The sequence below is a fragment of the Pinus tabuliformis genome, chromosome 5_1, assembly GCF_031772625.1.
Source record: "Pinus tabuliformis cultivar Carrire ecotype Pingquan chromosome 5_1, CPIR1, whole genome shotgun sequence".
In the NCBI taxonomy this organism is placed as follows: Eukaryota; Viridiplantae; Streptophyta; class Pinopsida; order Pinales; family Pinaceae; genus Pinus; species Pinus tabuliformis.
The window spans coordinates 112,782,044-112,800,036 of NC_142305.1; the positions used below are offsets into that span (position 1 = coordinate 112,782,044).

At 37.6% G+C, this 17,993-nt stretch overlaps 1 pseudogene; it reads right to left on the reverse strand.

Moving 5' to 3' along the window:
* Window positions 1–1,919: 1,919 nt before the first annotated feature.
* The window catches only part of LOC149163679 (UDP-glucuronic acid decarboxylase 4 pseudogene), a 160,200-nt pseudogene continuing 144,126 nt past the window's right edge, over window positions 1,920–17,993 (reverse strand).

A 17,993-nucleotide genomic window follows, 5' to 3' on the forward strand; every position in this document is an offset into this window, starting at 1 on the left:
GTTGGACTTACAAGTTATGTAGTCTATATAGAATTCAAAAATACAATTTAAACAATGAAAATTTACACATGATCCCTATCATCTCTTGATAGATCCATGGTTAAAGTGGATCTCTCTTTCTCTCTCTCTACCTTAACCATGGATCTATCAAGGGATGAGAGGGATCAAATCCCTTGATGTGCAATTTTTTTTTTCAAAATTTGCACTCTAAAAGAGGTTTACACCTCAAGATATTTGATCCCTCTCTATGCTTGCTAGATCTATGGTTAATATGGATATATACTAGTTTTAAACCAGATTAGATGAGGGTGATGTTTATGAAAACGTTTTGAGAGAGGTGAAACAAACATTAGAATTTCCATGGTATTGTAGTGTGCCAAGATCAGAGGCAAACAAATTTATTGAAATATATGGAAAAAATGATTAATGGCTTAAGTTGACTTGGAAAAGAAGATTTCAAAGTTAATGAAATTGGGCTTCGATACTCTCCCATTCACACATGAGAAATGCATACATTTCATCTCAAAATGATTGCTAAAATCAATACAAAGAAGTTAGATAACTGTCAAATGTGTCATGTGGAAATTTTGAATATTTACATGATAATTTATTTACTTTTAAGATAATCAAACTTTGCAGTTCTTAGAATCTAATAGTTTCCCATAATCTAAATGATTGAAATTCTACTAAATGATCTATATTTATGAGTATACTGGTAACATAATAAACTATGTTATATCTAATATATAAATTATATTATATCTAATATTTGTATATATAATCAAATAGCTAATTCTAACCTTTTAAATGATAATGAGCGAAAATCATATTATAGACCTTTAATTATGACTCTAAAATTTATATGTATAATAATTTCATATAGAAAAATATTATAATAAAAACACTTTTATCTTTAAAAAAGTAAAAATGACATTCTCTTAAACGATTTAAACAATGTGTTAAATGCCCTAATAAGTAATAATAATATTAGAGAAATTCATTATATTTTTATTACACTTCTCTTAACTTGTATAATCAAATATTCTTTCAAAATTTTTGTAAAGTTCAGCTATGGAAACTACAAATGAACAGTTTGAGATCAGTTACAGGAAGAGGCCCAAGCTTAACCTTGTAACTGAATAGGAAGAAACCATTGACTCAGTGGAAATCACTAACACTGAGACAATGGTGGAAAGGAGCAAAGGCCCATCAACTTCAGGAGAAACTCACCAACCCTCAACATCAAACACTCAACTTATTGAGATAACGCTCAGTGTTGAGGTTTCTTCATTCACCAGGCCTCTAGATAAAGGGAAGGATATCAAGGATAGATATAAATAAATCAAGTTGAAGAATGAGAAGATGAAGGTTGAAACTTATGCCCAATACTTCAAGCAGACTCCAGCAAATCAAAGTAGGTTGATGTTAGCCTTTGACATCATAACAGGAAGAATGCAGATGTCATTCATGCAACCAATATTCCAGCAACCAAAAACATCATCTGACTACAGAAAACTAGATTTTGAGGTTTTGGCCAGGGATGTTCATCCCATTGACCAAATTGAATTCCACAAGAAGGCAAGTGAGATGATCTATTCCACCTTGACATGGAAATCTATGGCTGCACATAAGCTGCAAAGTTCATTAGATAATATTACAACACAATACAAATTTGAAAATGCCTCCTCATAGGCCAAGGACATCAGAATAAAGTCACTGGAGGACTTGGTAATTGAGCTGGGACATGATCCCAATGATATCAAGGTTGTTGACAAGTTAATAAAGAAAAAGAATGAGGACATTGTTTCTCTCAAAAAACAACTCAAATTTCCTCATTCAGAGCAGCCACAAACAAAATAGGTCCTTGAGAGCCAAACTAATCAGGAGGAGATGATGGACCTTGTTCTCCAACTTAATGATCAATTAAAAGAGATGGAGAAGGAGTTGGACAGCTTGATACAGCTGAAACAGGCCAGCCTTGAGACTGCCCCTGCTACTGTCATTCCAACAGTCACCACAGCAGTTCCCTCCACCTTGGCATCTTCATTGGATCCTACAGCTCCACTGGCTACAGCCCTCCCAGCTTCTACAACATCTACATCAGCAACAGGGTCGACAACAGCAACAGCTCAGCCAGGTGATGAGGCAAGTAAGTTGGTCAAGGAAATGGAAGACATGTCCATTCAGACCACACAAATAAACAAGCTTAAGGAGAAGATAACCAGTCTGGAAAATGACAATAAGCTTGCCCAGATTATGCACAAAGAAGAAGTACAGAAGGCAACCAGAATGAATGAAAGGATAAAGAGCTTAGAGAAAGAGTTGACTTTAAAGGAGCCACTTGGCCAAGCCAAGGAATAGTTATGGGCCAATATCATTGACTCTGTCAATGATATTTGGCCATCCATTCAGGTGATTTTTGAACAAAGTGACCTAGTAAAAGAGGCTACAGAAGCCATACAGAGAGTTAAAACAAAACTGGGAGACATGCCAGAGGAAGCCACTAGGATCATTCACTTCCTTAACTCCAAAAACAAATATGAATTACAGGAGCTGGAGATACCTGATAGGACAGGTACAATATTGGAGGTTAAGAAGGTGCTCACTAAGAGAAATTTAATGCTAAACCTTGAGGACAAATGCCAAACCATGCAACTGGCTATAGACAGGTTCATGGTGAAGTTTGATGTTTTGAGGCAAAAGGGTCTGCCCAATCCCTTAGTAATAAATGACAAATTGATGCCACAAGAAGACTACAATAGAATAATTAGAGAAGTGGCAAGGGATCAAGTAAACACTTCATCTATGAAGGGGATGCCTACTGGCAAGGTCCTATATCAGACCTTTGAGAACTTGTTTTACCTCCAGCATGAGGTAAAACACCTTTTTGTAAGTAAACCAACTTTTGCCAAATACACTGAGGCAAATTAAATCTACAGGAAGATGGTAAATACCCAATTACAAGTTGCAGACACATGGGAGAAATTGAATGACTTACTGTAAAGATACACACTCAAAATGTAAAAATGTACAGTAAGGGTGAAAAAAACACAATAAAAGGATAATGATAGATTAGCCAGGTAAAAGAGTATCAGTTGAAAGTGTATCAGTTGAGAGGTCAGAGTGGAAAGAACATTTAGAATGAAAACCAACATCAAAGAGGGGAATAAAAGAAAAATATTAGAGCATAAAGATAACACAACCTAATAAATAGGGACAACATACAACAGTTGAACATCTGTCTCTATCTTCTTGCATGAAGCTATTTCTTTTTCCTAGATTAATTCCCAAGACAGTTTGGGATATTTTGTATAAATACTTCATAATTAGAAGTATTGAGGGTGGATTGCTATACATTTGTAGAGTTATATTGATCATAAACTTAAGGGTTATTATAACAATTTTTTCAAGTCAGTAGACTAGATTGAGTAATAAAGAGATTGCATTACAGGATTCATGTGTTGAGCTATTTTATTTCCTATTTATATCACAAACTTAAATGTTATCTAAAGTGAATGAATTAACTGGAAATTTATTTTAGAATTTTTTTAAGTACACTCTGTCTTGAATAGTTAATCATTTTTATGTTTTCTTCTAATATCTGGATTTGAGAATCCTTAATTGCTCTCCCATCTCGATTGACCTCTTTCACTTCATTCAAAATCCATTCTAAGGATCCCTTAATTTCTCTTTCGATCCGATTGAAACTAAATTTCACCATCCAACCTTAAGATCTGAAGTAACTCAGCTACCTTTCCTTGTAGATACTATTTTTAGAGCTTGATCCAGTCCTGTTTGCTTGACATTTGACCCCATAGTCCAATGGTAAAAGACATCCCTCTATCAATCTAAGTAAGTGATCCCACCACCAAATCCAAATCAAAACCCAAGTACAATCATAACTAGCCTAAAACCAATTAACTAAACAAAGTTAAATCATAAAGAGAGAGCCCTCTCTGAGCATTAGGAAGGCTAGATCCTAATATCCAAAGTAGGTTTGTGGTTACCTCTATCATTTCTTTCTCTAACAACTCAAAAGAAATTTTGGAGTGATAACAGTGACAATATGCAGATTTTAATGAGGAGAAAAATAAAATGGAATCCAAATTGCAAGTTGAACGTCCATCATCACTCCTACAAAACGATGTAATCCAGTGTACTGAGAAAGTGCAGCTAGAATATCAAGAGATGGCAAAATAGCCAAACTTCAGCAAAACAAGAAAACTTTACAACACAAACGTAAAAATATTGTGGATATGCATTACAAAGAAATAATGGAAAAAGACAAAGAAATTTCTCGCCTCAAGGACCGCATTGAAAAATTACTTGCACAAGTGAAGAAGACTAAAGTCCCAAAGAAAGAACTCAAGAAGAACTTATCATAATAAGAAGAGGAAAGTTTATGTTTAAAGAACCTTAATAAAAATTTATTAGAACAAATCAGAGATATGAAATATGAAAAACTTAAAAGTCAAAACATTGAAAATAAGGTTGATGAATTAGAAACCAAAGAACTTTTATGTCTGAGAAACCATAATCAAAGCTTACTCACTCAAATTAAGAAACTTAACGATGATAAGAAAGCATTAAAAGATAAGTTAGAATAATTTACTCAAGAAAAAGTATCAAAATCTTCAGTCGTAATAGTCCAAGTTGAAGATAAGGGAACAGATACTGATTCAGTGCATATGAAAAGTCAAAAAGACAAGTTAGTTTAAGAAATGACACACTTAGATGTTGCAGTTCAAATGATTAACATCCCAAGTGAAGGTTTTGTAACCAACTCAACAACATTGTCCCCTGAAGTAAATCAAAAAATTTCCACACACTTAATAAGGGAATGTCAAACCAAAAAAGTTCTCTATCAGCATCCGAATCATGAGAGTAGACAACTCAACCATGCTACATATCAGGACCATTCAAAACATAAACAAAAAATTGATGTTCCAGAGAAGAGTGATGTAACCTCAATCCAATCCTATGATGACAAGTCATTACAAAATTCTAGTGATCAGAATATTACACAGGCAATTAATCTAGGATGGTCTAATCCTTTATCAGTGAGAAAATTTTGTTTGTCACTTGGAGGATCATATCAACATGTATCGACAAATATGATAGTTCCGAGACAGAAAGACATTCGAAGCCAAAAAAAAGATCAAACATTTTTCGTTAAAAAGGTTTGAGGACAAATACTTTTGAGGAGGAAGGCAATGTTATGAATAAATATATAGGAAATAATGTAAAATAATGTAAATGATAATAATTATAATGATTAGTTAATTAGCAATTAGGTTGAAGAGTCATGTCTAAATGAGACATGAATCTCCATGAAGGTACACCTGCTTGGTATATAACCAAGCCTCTCGTTCTCATTGCATCATCATTCTATATACATTTAATATATAATGTTTGTATCTTCATGGATATCTTTATATTCCAAGTCTTTTGGAGTAATTAATTTGAAGAAGGAACTTTGCTCGCTTTAGCATCATTCGATCGAAGACCAGTGATGTGAACCTATCATCAAATGTGAAGAACCTTCCATTGAGGCATGCAAGATACAAGGTACTGAAAGGGAGTTTCTAGATCATCTTCCTAGATAATGAGCTAGAGTCGACAAGAAGTGATCCATCGAAGGAGGGCCATTATGTTTCCCACATCATTGACATGAAACATAGGATTTAGCATAGTTGGTAAGAGTGGTTTAGGATTGTTGTAGAAAATTAAAATAGGGTATAAGAGCTTTGAAGTGCAGATGAGACTTCTCTTGAACATATTGACGACACGACTCCAGACTTTGGTAGCATTTGACTCAACATAGGATCATAGGTCATGATGACAATAGGATATAATCGGATGAGAGGAAAATGGATTCTCAAAACCTAGAAAGGCAAGTGACGAAGTGAGGATAACCCAAACCTAACATAAGCAACAGATAAGTGTCATGTTCAAGAGCGACATGCTGCCTTTATACAAAATACAGGACATGTTTACTTCCATTTTTCCCCACTATTTCTAGTGAGCACCTCATTATTTTTTATCTCAAGCTTGAAGAGGATACCATATGCTTGTCATATAAGTTCATCCTTCGGATGAGTCCATCCTAGTATTCTTAACGAGCCCTAGGAAGGAGTAGCTCGGTCTTGTCCTGATGACAATTCCTTTGTTGTTTCAGTTTTACGAGTCCAGCGAAAGGCTAACTCGAAATATTTTTCATGTTTACAGAGTTTGAAAAAGATGCTAGAAAATTATGTATTACAGAGCAATGGAACACATAAAATAATGAAGAAATATAAACACAAAAAAATGCATAAAACAAGAGAGACACAGATATACATGGTTCACCCAGTTTGGGCTATGTCCACGGAGAAAAAACCAGTCCTTCCTTTTATATTATCTAGCAAATTGAATAGATACAACCTACAACGGATTTTTTGTAATTCCCTCTTTGCTCTCAATCTCCTCTCTCTTCCTCATTTAGAATACAGATCTACGTAGACGCAATACAATTCCCTCATATATAGCGAGGGGTTGCCTTCTAGGGCAAAAAACCCTAAATTAAACATAACTTCTATCGTCAGATCTCCGCCTAATGAACAGCCCAGATTGACTACGAAATTATAACATTTTACAAGGCAATTTTACATCTATTTATAGACTCGAGGCGCTGCTCTTGATCCCCACGCTAGGGGGGCTCCCAAAGGTCGCAACCGCCCCCCCTGGACGCCCCCTGCAGCGAATATTTTATGGGCGGTGTTGCCACCCCATTACGAACTGGGGTCCAATGCGGCGATACCTTTGAATACAGAAGATAATCAGGCTCCACACCTAACAAAAGAGAAAGAAAGGAAACTCTAGAGATCCATTTTCGTAGATAGTCTCTCAAATCCGAAGAGGTCAAAAACAATATTCAAGAGAACCTCTTAGCCACGTGTGACCAAGGTATTCATTTTTGATACCTAGTCTATCTTAGTCCAAAAAAGGGTTAAACTTATACTGATTAGATGTCTTTTCATTTACTTTAACAAGTTAGAAAAAAAAGGTGCTCGACAATATTTTCATATTTTGAGAGCCTGAAAAGAGCTGAAAGAGGACTCCTCCTAGATGAATGAGTGGTATAAAAGGATAGCAACCAGTTTCGGTCATGATGGAACTGCTCAAAACATGTAAAGGTCAAGAGGCTAGCTAATAAGACCAGTCATCATAGATGTTCCTCAGGCAAGGGTAAAACAACCAACTAAAAGTGTATGATCAACCAAAGAAATGATGACGATGGAATGAAAAAAAACCAAGGCTCATTTAGAAAAAACAGACATATAAACACGATAATCACGAGAGGTAAAATGGGAATGGTTTCATTTTTTCGCAAGCTTGAAACAGAGACAAACTATGCTTGGATTTGGTTTCATTTTTACATAAGCTTGAAATAGAGACAAATTGTGCTTGAGATTTGGTTTCAATTTTACATAAGATTGAAATGGAGACAAACTATTATCAAGATTATTTTGCATGCTGATTTGAATGGAAAATGGCATCAACCCATGGTATTCATCTACCCATGTTATTCATCCATCCATGGAATTTACCCATGGTATGGTAAGTGGCTTCCACTCATGGTATTTATCCACCCATGGTATTGTAAGTGACATCCACCTATGGTATTCATTCACCCATGGTATTTGTTCATGGTATTGTGACATCCACCCATGGTATTCATTCACCCATGGAATTGACCAGTGGTATTATGACATCCACCCATGATATTCATTCACCCATGGAATTGACCTGTGGTATTGTAACTGAAAAATACTATAAGTAACAAGTCACATTTTGTAAAAGACAGATTGTCCACCACAATTGTAGTCCTTACAATTATTATCTATTTTAATAAAAAAAATCTTTTTGGTTTTGTTTATTGGGCATTCTACTCTTTTTCTTCTCGTAGTTTCAATTTTTCAGATCTTGGGGGCCTCGCCCCCAAGATCCATTTCAATTTGTTAGATCTTGAGGGCCTCCCCCCAAGATCTGGATCAGTGGTATCAGAGCAAGTTACGATTCCATGGGAATGAGAGTTTCATGCATATTTCAGTTTCAAATTTTTGCAGCAATATTCAACAAACTTTAGGCACATGCTGCAACCTCCATAGAGCACTTTCTTGGGCCAAGCAGGAATAATTTTTCTTTTTTCATTTTTTGGCAGGAATTTGTTTTGGGCAGCGAGTTTGCAGATCAGATATTAAAAATTTGGTGCAATATTTACAAAAAAATAACAGATCTAGATTCCTTGTGAAAAAATACCAAAATTCAAAAACAAAATCGGTCCAATCGAAGTCTAGATGAGGGAGATATCGCTGATTTAAAATCAGGTATGTTGTAGATTTTGGTTTCTGACGACAACTGGTGGATGGTGACTCTCCTTAGTTTTTGAAATTTTTGTGCTGAATTTCAGAAAAATGATTGTATATCTGAGCTCCTCTTGAAAAATCACCCAATTTCAAAAAAAAATGGGTTGAATCAGAGTTCAGATGTGGGAGATATCGTTGATTTAAGACCAACTATTTTTTCAAAACTTTTGTGACAGCGGAAAAAATTTCAACGCAAATCTGAGATTCTAGAGTGTCCAGATAAAGATTTCTAACACATGGGAAGATGAAAAATGGTCCTTTTGCTTCCAAAAATAGGTTATAATAAATATTCTGAGTTATATTGACTGATTTATGTCCATTTTAATTCTAGAGCAACATTCAGAGTGGGTTCCCATTGGAGACATGGCCTCCCACCCCACTTTAGTAGGCACCTGCTTCACATTCATCAGTTTCAACATAGCAGCATTTGGCTTGGGTTATTTGGAGATGTGCCCTCCCACCCCAAACTATGTAGGCACCTGCTACTTCATCAACAACCAACATCATGGTTATTGGTCAACCACACAAAATCCTTGTCATCGAAGTCCATTTGCTAGGCTGCACACTGTTAGTATCACAGTTGGTCACAAGTATTACAGGGTGTCTCTATCCTCAGATCTTCACTTGTCATGGTTATGGGTCATCCACAAACCCACACTTCACTGAAATCCATTTTCTAGGCCACACACTATCAGTATCACAGTTGATCACAAGCATTACAGGGTATCTCTATCCTCGGATCTTTGTTCATCATGGTTATGGGTTAACCACATAAAACCCTTCTCTTCAGTGGTTCTTCATATTCAACAAAGGCTTCACAGGAGGGAACTTCACGCAATGTGGACCATTGCTTCTTAAGGAGGGAGGAATGATCCGAATAGAAAATGGCATCAACCCATGGTATCCATCCACCCATGTTATTCATCCACCCATGGAATTTACCCATGGTATTGTAAGTGGCATCCACTAATGGTATTTATCCACCCATGGTATTGTAAGTGACATCCACCCATGGTATTGATTCACCCATCGTATTTTCTCATGGTATTGTGACATCCACCCATGGTATTCATTTACTGATGGAATTGACCCGTGGTATTGTGACATCCACCCATGGAATTAACCCGTGGTATTGTAACTGAAAAATACTATAAGTAACAAGTCGTATTTTGTAAAATGACAGATTGTCCACCACAATATAGTCCTTTCAGTTATTATCCATTTTAATAAAAAAAATATTTGTGGTTTTGTTTATTGGGCATTCTACTCTTTTTCTTCTCGCAATTTCAATTTTTTAGATCTTGGGGGCCTCGCCCCCAAGATCCATTTCAATCTGTTAGATCTTGAGGGCCTCCCCCCAAGATCTGGATCACATTCCCACAACATAATGACTAAATTTGAGGTACATGCCCCCAAAGCTTCATTTCATTCACCTAAGTAGAATATCGATTACTAACAAGTGGATAGAATGAAGGTTGATTGACGAGATCAAGTGAAAGACTCAACTGGAATTTTATGAGATCTAAACAAAGACTCGAATTGGAAGGAGATTTGTTTCATTTTTAATGAGCTTGACACAATAAAATGTTGGCATTATGATGTATGTGTTGTACTTGATGTCAACCCACTTATATCAGAACAACTCACGTGTATATGGTAACTAGATGAACCTACAGAAGAGATATTAGATTTGACAGATTGCATGAAATGTAGGGTAGCTTCAAGGAATCAGTTCAGAAGGCAACTCACTCAGATGAAAGTATAGTACGTAAACAGTGAAGAATTACAAATCATTCTATACAGAATGAAGAAAAAGAGGTATACGAAATTTCACCATTGACCAAGCTATGTATACATGCAGGTTCACTGTATACAAGCCGTGTATACATACACACGCACTTTCATAGAAGGAAAAGCGCATATACCTTGGAAAACTAAATTTTTGGTCCAAAGTATTTGGTCCATGGTATTTTGATCCATGGTATTGGTCCGAGGTATTTGTTCAAAAGTGTGCAACAAGAAATGCTTGTTGAGAATGCAACAAGATGATGGAGCTTAGTGAAAAGAGTCGCCTTCACTAAGTGGGCCCGCAGGCAAATTATGACGCAAGTTCTATTTTTGATCACAGTGTGGATGATCACAGTGTGGGTGATCACAGTATGAGTGATCACAGTGTGGGTGACCACAGTGTGAGTGATCACAGTGTGAGTGATCAAAGTCTATTTTTAGACTGGCTGTCAAAAATAGAAAAGTCAAATATTATTGTCTCATAATAATATTTAGGCTATAAACTTTGTCTTATTCTCTTGGAGCACTTCAGGATGAGCTACGGATGTGGTACATGTAGATCCCAGAAGGAAAATTTACGTGGTTACCTATGGGATGACTAATATTTGCATGCAGGACTTCAGTTAGAACTCAAGTGAGTTGAGTTTAGTGGACTGGAGGTGCAGTTGATGGAGTTGTGTTCAGTTTAGCTTTGTTAAACTAGTTGTATTTAGTCTAACTGATCAATAGACTAGAGATGAGTTGGGTGAATTAGTTATTAATTAATTCACAAGTTATTAACTCATAATGCAACTATAGAATACATCAGTTAACTCAGTTGCATGTCAGTGCATGTTCAGTTCAGCAGGGACAGGTGTTAGAGGATCAGATTGCTATCAGTTGTGACTATAGCTGTGCATGATGATTTTCACAATCAGAGGGATTGAGTATGCCAATGAATTGGCCAATATCAAGAATTGTAGCCTGTGCTCACGTCCAACAGAGTGTGAGTGATTATTTGCAGGTCAAATACGAGTTTGGTAAGCCATTCTCATCAGTTCTTGAGCAGGTATTGAGCTGTGGAGGCAGGCAAGTAGTGGAATAGATTTGGAGATCAGATCTGAGCTGTATTGTGTGTAACAGGTCGAGCTAGTACTGGATTGCTTGTGATAAGCATTGTACTTTGTAATGTTACATGATTCAATCAATATAATATACAAATAGTGTGGGGTTTTTAGTGAGATGCTTTCCCCGGGATACATATTGTGTTTATGAGTTTGATTGATGCTTCTATGTGTGCCTGTGAATGTTTCTGCTTCTGTAAATTGATGATCAACATAGAGGAGGTTATGTATTATGCATGTTCCTCTTATAAGTGTATAATCAGGATAATCTCCGTGAATATGTGTCATATTATTCAAAATTTCTACATGGTATCAGAGCCAGCTGATTTGTAGAAGTTTTACATGGTATCAGAGCTGCTTGATTTGTAGAAGAGATTTTTATAGGATATCAAGCAAGGATTGATCATCAGATCTATTATTCAGAAAGTGTTTACATTTTATTTCTTCAGGCAGAGTCTGTAATCGGGCCAGGTAGCCTCTGGATTCATCCTTCTTTTGGAAGGTGAGATATCCGGTGAATGCCCATACAGTTGATCTCTATACAAGAAATACTTTGTTCTCACGAATTCTAGATCGGAAGCGGTTGATTTTTGAGTTGGTGGAATTCAAATTTAATTCCAAAGCAAGAGATAAAACTCAGAAACATTAAGTGTGAGAATGGAGACAGTATGCCCCAGTATCTCACGAAGTTCACTCAATGTCGGGATGAGTTGGGAAGTGTGGGGGTGACTGTCGGATGAGGATGGTGAGTCTAGCGCTCCTTGGCCTTCCTAAGAGTCGGCATAACTACCAGGACTTGGTGAATGGAAGGGAGAAACTACCAAATTGGGAACGACTATGGTCAGATTTGATGCAGGAGGACATTAGACGGAGCACCAGAGACAGTTCTTCATCCATGCAGGATGAGGAGAACTGTGCCTTAGCGAGTAAGGCGAAGAAGGGGAAGGGGAAGGTTTCTCTTTCCGAATCTAGTTCTTCCAATGATGGGAAGAAGGTTGACAAGTCGAAGGTGCGATGCTTTCGTTGTCATGAGGAGGGTTCACGAGTCAAGAACCTGTATGCTCTTGAGGTTCAAGATGCATGCAAAGCCTTGAGCAACGAGGCAAATGATGGAGACTTGGTGGTTGAGAGGGAGCATACATTACCTCTCAACATACAGAGCCAAAAGAAGTCTCAGACGATTGTGGAGGAGCCACGATTGGTGCAGCAACTTTAGGAGGTTGTGGAGGAGCCACAACAGGGGAAGCTGAGAGGAGATCGAGTAGAGACATCTACTCATGCAGAGACCTCCAGTAGGGGGAAACTTCGAGCTAGGTGCGTTGAGGGATCGCATGCAGCCATACCTCTAGGTAGGATGTGGGGTGATGTGGATTGATCGTCCCAAGGAGGAGGGGCAAGATCCTTGAGGTACCCAACCTCTTAGATGAGACCTTGCTACGGGAGCCCCAATGTGTAGTAGCAGGAACTGACTGATTGGGTAGAGACAGATGCAGATGGAGCGGCAGAGAGAGCGACAGTGTAGGGAATCCCAAGACAACGCATAGCTAGCAGGCTTCAGCAATGCCAGAGGCACAAGTGTTTTGCACAATGCTATGTGGCACAGAGAGGTGTGCAATGGTGAGAGATGCATGGAGATGTTGCAGTAGCGCAGATGTCAGAGAGGGAGCACTTTTCAGTAGCAGGTATAGCTTCAGCATCAGAGAATGTTTCTGGCCCAACAGGGAGGTCAGTTGGGAGGTGTAGTGCGGATGCAATGCTGGGAGATAGAACCAGCAGTAGCACAGATGCAGTCAGAGATCAAAGTGACAGAGGCTAGAGTAGTCAGATACTGAAGAGCACAGAGATGCAGAGTTTTCAGTCGACAGAGGCAATAGCAGTCAGAGACTTTGATGACAGAGCAAGTGGACCGACCAGATGTGTTGCATGGAGAACATTCCAGAGTTTCAGGATCGGGTTTGAGAGGAAGCCTTTCTTGTTGAGAGGGAGTGTTGAAAAGTGTGCAACAAGAAATGCTTGTTGAGAATGCAACAAGATGATGGAGCTTAGTGAAAAGAGTCGCCTTCACTAAGTGGGTCTGCAGGCAAATTATGGTGCAAGTTCTATTTTTTATCACAGTGTGGATGATCACAGTGTGGGTGATCACAGTGTGGGTGATCACAGTATGAGTGATCACAGTGTGGGTGACCACAGTGTGAGTGATCACAGTGTGAGTGATCAAAGTCTATTTTTAGACTGGCTGTCAAAAATAGAAAAGTCAAATATTATTGTCTCATAATAATATTTAGACTATAAACTTTGTCTTATTCTCTTGGAGCACTTCAGGATGAGCTACGGATGTGGTACATGCAGATCCCAGAAGGAAATACGTGGTTACCTATGGGATGACTAATATTTCCGTGTAGGACTTCAGTTAGAACTCAAGTGAGTTGAGTTTAGTGGACTGGAGGTGCAGTTGATGGAGTTGTGTTCAGTTTAGCTTTGTTAAACTAGTTGTATTTAGTCTAACTGATCAATAGACTAGAGATGAGTTGGGTGAATTAGTTATTAATTAATTCACAAGTTATTAACTCATAATGCAACTATAGAATACATCAGTTAACTCAGTTGCATGTCAGTGCATGCTCAGTTCAGCAGGGACAGGTGTTAGAGGATCAGATTGCTATCAGTTGTGACTATAGCTGTGCATGATGATTTGCACAATCAGAGGGATTGAGTATGCCAATGAATTGGAAAATATCAAGAATTGTAGCCTGTGCTCACGTCCAACAGAGTGTGAGTAATTATTTGCAGGTCAAATACGAGTTTGGTAAGCCATTCTCATCAGTTCTTGAGCAGGTATTGAGCTGTGGAGGCAGGCAAGCAGTGGAATAGATTTGGAGATCAGATCTGAGCTGTATTGTGTGTAGCAGGTGGAGCTGGTACTGGATTGCTTGTGATAAGCATTGTACTTTGTAATGTTACATGATTCAATCAATATAATATACAGATAGTGTGGGGTTTTTAGCGAGATGCTTTCCCCGGGATACATATTGTGTTTATGAGTTTGATTGATGCTTCTATGTGTGCCTGTGAATGTTTCTGCTTCTGTAAATTGATGATCAACGTAGAGGAGGTTATGTATTATGCATGTTTCGCTTATAAGTGTATAATTAGGATAATCTCCGTGAATATGTGTCATATTATTCAAAATTTCTACAGTATTGACCCCAGGTATTTGGTCCAAGGTATTGGTCCTAAGTGGTTTTGGTCCATGGTATTGAGAAAGGCCTAAGACTATAAAAGGAGGAGAAGATCATTAGGCCAAGGTGTGCAAGTATCGAATATCTAATAAAGTGTGAGATCTAATATGTAGGTTATTGGCTTATGGTGTTGTGCTTGATCTGAACCAAGGATGAACCTTAGCGTTTGATGAAGGATAAGATATAATGATGTATCAGGATCTCAAGGCTTGAAGTGAATTATCTTTATATGGTTTGATCATTTATCTAAATAACTGGCGCATGTTATAGTCTATAAATATGATGATCTGGGTATGACTGAAGTCTGGAATAGTTGTAATGTTTAAATCATCATTTACAGATCTATACGCAGGTTGACTTTAGAAAAAGAGCGTATACACACTAGTTCTATATATCAAAGCAGCGTATACATCATAAATTTGATTTGCAGATCGGTATGCTGGTTCACCTTGAGGAAAGTGCGTATGCACACAGGTTCGACACATGCAAGTAGTGTATACCTTATAAAATATGTTTTAGTTGCTTCTATTTGTTGTTGCAGTGTTCTGGGTTCTGGCTTGGGTTCTGGTTACTGTATTCTGGTGACAACATTCTGATTGATGGAGTGATTGATTGTTTCGGTTGTGTATGGTTCAAAAGGAGATTGGTTGATGCAGATATATTTGAAGATTGATGTTGTTGATGGATCCAGTCTGAAAATTTATGAAACGTGGTCCCTGGAAGAAAAGAGAATGTTGTAGCCTTCTATAGGCCGGAACCTACGTACTAGTAAACATATCAGCTAGTACAAAAGCTAGAGGATTGTAGCTCCCTTCCAGTAGAAGCTGTAGAACAAGAGAAGGTTGTAGCCTTCTGCAAGTAGAAGCCTGCGTACTGGTATAAGACTGCACCAGTACAAAAATTGTAAACAAAATTCTCTTATTATTAAAAGAAGACAGAGACGATTGCAACGGGTGGTTTTCACCCACATTGGGTTTCCACCTTATATCTTGGTGTTCATGTGTGTTTCTTATGTGTGATGGTTTGTTCTGTTTTTACTACACTTGGTTATTGTTTATATGGTTAATGAAGTTCTGATGCACTGATTAAAGATCAACATATGATGAATTAACTAAATCATAAGTTTACTGGATATATGCTAGTTGCCTTAAACACAGTTGCGTGTACACATGAGTTCCATTAACTGAATTAGTGTATATAAATCTGATTATGGAAATGAAAGGTTATTGACTTGCTAATACTGATTCACTCCCCCCTCTCAGTATTATTTCCAACATAAAAGAACCATGCTCATGACACCTTGTTTCATTTTTTAATGATATTGACACAAGTAAGTAATTCTTCTCATGACACCTTGGTTCATGAGGCACAATACTTGCTAAGGTTTTGAAAATGGGGTAGAAATCTAAGTGGCCTGGATTGTGGGGAAAATTCCACAGTTAAGCGCGCTTGAGCCAGAGGCAATCTGGGATGGGTGACCTCCTGGGAAGTCCTGGTTACCAGGTGCAAGCCCCAGAAGTGATTATTGACGCCAAGTGATTCAATTCACTAGTTTCAATCCCACTTCTTCACCCCTGTGAGCATCACTCGATGCAATGAGTGTTAAGTGGACTATTAAAAAATAATGAGAAATTAGTCAGAAACGACTACCTCTCATGGAAATGGTCATGGATGAATGACTTAATGCAGTTTAATCCCAAAAATGATATCTAATATAATGCACTACGAAAACCCCCAATAATTAAGAAGAGGATTCCTCGCCTATACCATTGGAATAGGAGGATCGCCCCCCTGTACCTTGTGAATAGGAGGGTTTGCCCCTAATTCTTTAGAATCTGAATAAATCAGAGGAACTTGAGTGGTACGAACTTCACTCTCTACATGATGGATACGATCAACTGAAAGCAGAATTGGGTCAACCATTTTTTCGACCAGTAGTTGGCTGGAAAAAAACTCATGGGATTCACTCTCAAAGAGAGTGGTATTGACTAGAGATGCGTTCTTATCAATCACTTGATCAACTAGTGGAGGATCAAGAGAAATCTTTTGATAACCAGTCTGAAGACAAGGTTGAGAAGCGGTAACGTTATACAACACGTTATAAGTACAAAGGTGAATAGGATGATGCCCTTCACATAGCCTATAGGGAAATTTGACTTTTCCCTATTTCCCATGGTCTTTATTGTCACTAGTTGAAGGTTTATCACCAGCATGATCTCTAGACGTTGATGACAAAGGTTGATGTGAACCTATGTACCACACTTCTAATATCTTTGGAATACCATGAAATTCTCAAAGAAGGTGGTCACCCTTACAAATCTTGCAAGGGAATTTCAATTTATGGGGTTGATCAAAATATTTTTCAACATCAATTGCATCTGTAGAAATGGCCACTTGGTTGGCCCTTTTCTTATTTTTCTTCTTCTTAATATTCCTTTTATTCTTATTCTTATCCACTTGGTTACTATCTTGCAAGATTTTCCCAGACAAAGAGGAAGAAGAGGAATAATATTGAACATATGAAGAAGGTAAAGAGTCAACTTTAGGCTCAACTAGAGGTTGATATTGCTCAGATGGAGGAGAGCTCAGTTGAGGAGTAGTTTGGACATTTGGAACCATAGGGGTCGAAAATAACCAAACTGGTAAACCAATGGTAAACCTCAGAAGGGACAAAGTTTCCATATAGGGAGCACCAACATTTCCAAAGGAAGGGAAAGGATCAAGATTCATGTTAGAGGGGTTTCCTTGGTTGGTGAACTCGGGAACTCTTTCAATTAGTCTCAACCTAATATCTACTAAGGAGTATTTCCATAGGAATGATGTTTTTCCACGGTTAATAAATTGATTTTAGAAGTTAACAAAAATAAATAAAAAAGGGTTAACTAGGCATAAGATTTTACCAAGCAATCGTGAACTGCAATATACACCTTGATGAACTAGGGACTTAATGTTTGACAACTAATCTCATTGAATGTTGTGTTCGTGTATCACGGTATACAAGGTGGTAGACTCAGTTACCTATGGATGGATAGCAACCTATAGCGGACTCCCAAAATATATGTGATGGTATGTGGGAGTGCAGTTTGTAGTATTGTTATCTAATGCATAACCATTCAATGAGAGCGTTCCCATATACTTACCATGGGTGGAGCACCTCTGATATTGCTGAAAGTACTGGAGAATGGCCCTATACACTTCCTTACATGGAACGAGATTTCACCCCTGAGATACAATGCTGGAAAATAACGACATCTCTTACGTTTAACGACGTCGGAACACATCTCTAGCCTAGACCTCTAAATATTTTTTGTTAATGTTCCAAACGATCCTTAGGTTAATTGAGGTAAATTTTAAAGTTGATCTTGGATTAAGTTCCAGTTTTAAGGATCAAAGATCAATGTCACCTGAATATCTATGATGCAACAAATATGAGAAAAAAGGATTCTTTTCATTTC